Source organism: Sparus aurata, chromosome 6 (assembly GCF_900880675.1).
Source record: "Sparus aurata chromosome 6, fSpaAur1.1, whole genome shotgun sequence".
Taxonomy (NCBI): domain Eukaryota; kingdom Metazoa; phylum Chordata; class Actinopteri; order Spariformes; family Sparidae; genus Sparus; species Sparus aurata.
In genome coordinates this window covers 37484920-37491392 of record NC_044192.1, presented here as the reverse complement: position 1 = coordinate 37491392, position 6473 = coordinate 37484920, and the positions used below count along the sequence as shown (strand labels likewise).

The 6473-nt window shown below is 52.1% G+C and overlaps 1 long non-coding RNA gene across 2 annotated transcripts; it reads left to right on the top strand.

Moving 5' to 3' along the window:
- The first annotated feature begins 4656 nt into the window (after positions 1 to 4656).
- LOC115582792 (uncharacterized) lies at positions 4657 to 6198 on the top strand. Of its 2 annotated transcripts, none has more exons than XR_003984253.1 (3): positions 4657 to 4839; positions 4916 to 4982; positions 5912 to 6198. It is a non-coding gene; the product is annotated as an uncharacterized LOC115582792 (long non-coding RNA). The 2 variants fall into 2 exon arrangements; XR_003984254.1 differs by lacking the exon at positions 5912 to 6198 and adding an exon at positions 5061 to 5309.
- The last annotated feature ends 275 nt before the right edge of the window (positions 6199 to 6473 follow it).

Below are 6473 nucleotides of genomic sequence, written 5' to 3'. Positions count from 1 at the left end.
CTCAGTTCCTTCGTTGATGGGCTTGCAGTGTGGCGTCCAGACTGCTTCTTTAGTGGCTAGTCCACCCCAGGCTTCAGAGCTGCAGGAGGTAAAACAGATGTTGAAGCTCCAACAGCAACAGCTTAAACATCTCACAGAAACTTTTGCTCAGCTGCAGATCAATCAGCAGCGTAACCATTCTTACCGTGGTCCGGTCATCTGCCGGCGATGTCAGCAGCCAGGCCACTTTGCCAGGGAGTGCAGAGGAGAGCGTGCCCCTCCTCAACAGTCAGTGTCTGCTTCCTCGCGGCCAGTCTCCCGGCTGGATCCAGCTCAGCCTTCGGGAAACTAGCGCCCGTCGAACTGCGGAGCCAAAGTTCGAGGGGAGTTGCCGCTGGCTCACCTGTCATGTGGGGGGATCGCAGAGAAGCTAAGCTAATCAGCACTTGTCCACACATGGATGTGGTTATGGGGGGAGTAACAGTTCCTTGTTTAGTGGACACTGGGTCCATGGTGTCCACAGTCCGAGAAAGCTTCTTCCGGCAACACTTTGAGACTTGGGACCAAGAGAAACTTAAGTCTTGCCATTGGCTTCAGCTTCAAGCCGCCAATGGACTGCCCATCCCATACCTTGGCTACTTGGAACTCGAAGTCGAGCTCTGTGGTCGGACTTTGCCAGGGTGTGGGCTACTGGTGGTCAAGGACCCTCCTGCTGATGCATCTCTTCCTGCCCCGGGTGTCTTGGGGATGAACATTTTACGAAGGTGCTACAGCACCTTGTTTGGGCAACATGGCTCTGCCCTGTTTAAGCTACCCACCGCCACTGAAGCACCAAAGTCTGTGGTACAGGCATTGTAGAGATGCCATCAAGCCTCTCTGACTTCCTCTTTTGATGCCGTTGGTAAGGTTAAGCTGCGAGGCAAGAAAGCTTGCCGTATCTTTGGTGGCACTATGCAGCTTGTTCCAGCTACCTGTTCTGCACAGCATTCTGGGACTACTGTGCTCTTTGAGCCCTCGGATCGGGGTCTCCCTGCTGGACTGCTTGCGTCTCCAGCACTGGTTCAAGTGGAGGGAGGTACTGTGTATATACCTGTCGTAAACGTTGGAACATCTGATGTGCTGCTTTACCCTCGTACAGAGGTCGGTGCATTGCGTGAGGTTTGTGTGGTGAGCTTACCCTCCAGTGTTAAGGAGGTTCCATCTTATCTGGCCACCATTGCATCCCAGGCTGTGGTTCCTACGCTGCAAGACCAAATAGATGCGGTTGATCTATCTGCTTTGTCAGCTGAAGAACAGAAGGAAGCCAGACTCCTTCTTTGGAAATATGCTTCTGTCTTTTCCACTCACGACAGCGACCTGGGGTGCACCAACCTGATCGCACATGAAATCCCGCTTCTTGACGACACTCCCATCCGTCACCGCTATCGACGTATTCCGCCATCAGAGTACGAAGTAGTCAAGGAGCACATTAACCAGCTGCTAGGTGCACAGGTCATCAGGGAAAGCTGCAGTCCGTTTGCTTCACCGATCGTGCTGGTTAAAAGAAGGATGGTAGTCTGCGCTTGTGCGTAGACTATCGGCAGCTTAACCACAGGACCCGAAAAGACGCATTTCCTCTTCCTCGGATCGAGGAGTCACTGGATGCACTCACCGGAGCCCGCTGGTTTTCCACTATGGATTTAGCCAGTGGGTACAATCAGGTCCCGGTGGCGGAGGCCGACCGACCCAAGACGGCGTTTTGCACTCCTTTCGGACTTTTTGAGTGGAATCGCATGCCCTTTGGGTTGTGTAATGCACCCAGCACTTTCCAGCGACTTATGCAGCGTGTTTTTGGAGATCAGCAATGTCAGTCGCTGCTCTTGTACCTGGATGACATTGTGGTTTTTTCATCTACCTTTCAACAACATCTTGAGAGACTGGAAGTGGTACTGCAGCGATTACAACACGAGGGCCTGAAGGCCAAGTTGTCAAAGTGCTCCTTTTTTCAACAGGAGGTGGGTTACTTGGGCCACATTATTTCAGCCGAAGGTGTTTCCACTGATCCGAGCAAGCTTGAGGTGGTAGCCAACTGGCAGCCTCCCACCACCATCTTGGCGCTGCGGTCCTTTCTCGGATTTGCAAGCTACTATCGTCGCTTTGTGGAAGGCTTTGCCAAGTTGGCTGCCCCTCTACATCGCCCTGTAGCTGAACTTGTGGGGTCCAAGTCCAGACGCTCTGAACCAGTTGTGGGAAAATGGACAGGAGAACATCAGCGGAGCTTTGAGGCTCTAAAATCTAGGCTTACCACCGCACCCGTGCTGGCATACGCTGACTTCTCCCTTCCTTTCATCTTGGAGGTCGACGCAAGCCATGGGGGCCTGGGCGCAGTGCTCTCCCAAGAGCAAGAAGGAAAAGTGCGGCCCATTGCCTTCGCCAGTCGTAGCTTAAGGCCGACTGAACGCAACCCTGTCAATTATAGCTCTATGAAGCTGGAGTTTCTGGCGCTAAAATGGGCTATGACTGATAAATTTCGAGAATACCTGCTTGGCCACAAATGTCTTGTCTTCACAGACAATAATCCGCTTAGCCATCTGTCATCAGCTAAGCTTGGAGCCCTGGAGCAGCGTTGGGCAGCCCAACTTGCGTCATTTGACTTTGAGATCCGTTACCGCTCTGGCAAGAGTAACACAAATGCGGATGCTCTGTCGCGCTTGCATCCTCCCAGAACCACGGACCTTGAGATCATCGTCTCCGGCACATCACTTCCTCAGCCCTTGCAACAGGCTCTCCAGGCCAGTGGGCCTACAGCCTGTCAGGCTGCTGTTCAGGCCCTGCCTCAGCATCTGCCTGCAGACATTGGAGAACTTCAGCGAGCTGATCCTGTGACCCAGGAAGTCCTTGTGTTTTGGCAGCAGAAACGATACCCGAATCATGACGATCGTAAGCGGTTATCTCCACCAGCCTTGGTGCTTCTCAAGCAGTGGGAGCGATTGATTGAACGGGCCGGAGTGGTGTACCGGCAAGTCTCTCGCTCTGACGGGGGAGAACTAGTTCTCCAGGTGCTTTTGCCAGCTGCTTTGAGGGACAAAGTCCTTATGGAGGTCCATCTAAATCATGGGCACCAGGGGGTGGGCAGGACTTTGGAATTGCTCAGGCAGCGGTGCCATTGGCCGGGGATGTCAACCGATGTGAAGCGTTGGTGTCAAACTTGTGAGCGGTGCCAAGTGGCTAAAGACTCTGGGCCACCCGTTCGTAGCTTCATGGGACATCTGCTTGCTTCAGAGCCTAATGAAATCCTGGCAATGGATTTTACAATGCTTGAACCAACCCATAACGGGCTGGAGAACGTCCTTGTGCTGACGGATGTGTTCAGCAAATATACACTCGCCATTCCCACTCGTGACCAGCGTGCCTCTACAGTGGCACAAGCGCTCGTCACGGAGTGGTTCTCCAAGTTTGGTGTTCCAGCGCGCATTCATTCTGATCAGGGTCGCAACTTTGAAAGTGCACTCATTCGACAGCTGTGCGGTCTCTATAACATCGAAAAATCCCGCACCACACCGTACCATCCGGCAGGTAATGGTCAGTGTGAGCGTTTTAATCGCACTCTTCATGACTTGCTGCGCACTTTGCCTCCCTCTAGGAAGCGTGACTGGCACTCCTGTCTACCTCAGATACTGTACGCCTATAACACCACACCGCATCAGTCCACTGGGGAATCGCCATTTTTCCTCATGTTTGGTCGTGAGGCAAGGCTCCCTGTTGACTTCTTGCTGGGAAGAGTGCAGGATCCTGTTGATGGGACAGTGTCATCACCGGGAGCATCAGACTCGGTTACATGTGGCTTTTGACGGCGTCCGAGGCCGACTGAAGGAGGCAGCCCAACGCCGGAAGGAAAACCATGACCAGTCTGTCCGGTCAGAACCACTGGTGGTGGGCCAGTCAGTGATTTTAAAGGAGTTTGGTTGGAAGGGTCGGCATAAGATCCAGGATAAGTGGAATCCTGTGGTGCATCGAGTGATCAAAGCTCCCCCTGGCAATGGGGCAGTGTATACAGTTGCACCAGAGGACGACCCTGCCAAAATCAAACGGGTACATCGAACACTGCTTAAAGCCATAGTTGGGATGGCTGCTTCAGGCGACAACCCTGCTCCTCTTCCCATCATACTTGGCCGGCGGGCAGTGTCTGAGAGCTCCTCTGACGATGAGGACTTGATGGCTGTGGTAAGGGACCCCCTTTTCCCACCAGCTGATCACTCTGCTGGAGAAGCCCAACTGGCTCCTGCATCAGCGACACCCGTTGCTTTAACAGTCCCATTGCACCCTGCTCTTTTGGGTTCTTCGGTCTCTCCCTCTTCTGGGAGCAACGACACCGCTGCGCTACGTGCAGTAACCTTACCCTCAGCACTTCCTGTTCACTCGACGGCACGGTCCCCTTCTCTAAGCACCGCCCCCTTGGCAGTCCCTCAATCAGGGAACGATGAAGCTGTCAGGCGACGGACAACCCGATCTACCGCTGGACACCACTCAAACCTCCATCACTTACCCAGGCCTGCCAGTGAGGTTGCTCAGGCGGGGCCCTCAGCCGTTCAGTCAAGTGCTGTGTCTGCTTTCTTTAGACCATGGTCTTAGAGTTGAGTTTCTTAAGTGCATCGTCGGGTCGACGATGAAAATGGGGGGGTGGACTGTAGTGGTATGAGGCACCACTGCCTTATTAGACTTAGTTTGGCTGCATCACGGTCCCTCTGGCTTATTAGCCAATCACTGCTCTTCCCAAGGGGATAAAAGTAGGCCGTGTCCCCCCTCCTGACCTCTCGCTTCCTGCCTTTTCGGCCCGCCTACTTCCGGGTCGTCGTATGTGCCGCTAGCGCCCGAGCACAGGTAAGCGCACATTGCCGTGCTGTTTTTTGTATATTCGTCCGTGTTTCATTTAATTAAAACCGTCGTTCCCTAATAGACTTGGCGTCTTCACCGCGGTCGAGCCAACCGGTCAGGGGCTGTTTATTGCTGCAACCAGAGCATTGGTGAGTGATGACATGCTTCTGCCATTTATTGCTGTAGCCAGGTGCTAAGCCCCTCTTCTGCTCCTCTCCTTCTAACAGTCTGCTGGTTGTGTGCTGCATGGTGGCTGTCTTCCCTGCTACGTTTGGTTTCTTCACCCCTCTCCCTCTTTGGGAGGGATGCCAATGCACTCTGACTTATAGCTGGAACTGAAACGCTAACGCTAAGCTAATGCTAACGTTAGCTGCGAGCACAGCTGATTAATCACGGCTTTTACCGCTGCTACCTTGCTACCGCTGCTTCGCCGCTGTCTGCCGCTGTTCTGCTGCTTCGCCGCTGTTCTGCTACCTTGCTACTGCTGCTTCGCCGCTGTCTGCCGCTGTTCTGCTGCTTCGCCGCTGTTCTGCTACCTTGCTACTGCTGCTTCGCCGCTGTCTGCCGCTGTTCTGCTGCTTCGCCGCTGTTCTGCTGCTTTGCTGCTGCTGCTCCGACGGCCTGGCTCTGGTCCAGTCAGCCGCCGGTGGTCAGCCTGTTTCCTGCTGCTAAGTGCGGTGCTGCTTCGTGTGTGTGTGGCTGTCACTCGTACTGGATGCAACGAGTTTGCTAGAACTCTCAGCCACTCACTAAAACTGTAATTCTGCGTGTGTGTGTGTGTGTGTGTCTTAAGTGCAATCTGGCAAGGTTTGGTTTAATTGTTTATTTATTTATTCCCTGTTTAATGGTTGAATTTCTGTTGTTAATTTGATCAATTTGAGTTAAAACTGTTAAAACTGGTTAATTGTTGAGTTGATATCTCTGGCCAGAGACTTGTTTCTTTTGTTTGTTTGATTTATTAATCTAATTTAACACTTTTCAGTTTATTAATTGATCATTTACATGTGTGGGCACGCATTATAAAAGATTTTGTCCTTAAATTTGCGCCCTTTTAATCGTGTTTTCCTCTCCCCTTTAGTGCTGAAGGCTGACGGTGGTGGTGGTGGTGGTCCTCCTGGGTGGTGGTGGTCCCCTGTGTGCTGTGTGATCCCTTTTTAAGATTTTCTTTGTTTGCACGTCACGTTTTGCTGTGTGCGTGGGGTGTTCTCCTTTTTCTTTTGGATGTCACTTCCCCTACCAAACCCCTCTCCCAGCCGGTAAGCCTCAGCCTACGTCCCCCTTTTTGGTTGGGCTCCCTTCTTTCTGTTGCATTGCCAATCTTGTGCTTACCTTTTAATAAATAAAATATTGTATATGATCATTGAACACCGTCTCTCTCTCCCTCCCTGAGTGAACGAACCTGAGTGTCCTTTTCGTTTTGAAGGTAATAATTGACCTTTAGTACGGGTCCTTGGGCCCTAACCCAAGGTGGCGTTGTTGGTATCTGGTGTATAACGTAGTAATAGCCCTCGTGTCGCCACACTAATAAGAAATTAATTAGCTTTCCATAAATTTCAGTTCAAAATAGGACTCTAAACTTAGTAATAGGATTGGATGAAGAGCCCTTTGTTGAAAACAGACAAGCACGGCGACAGGAAGTT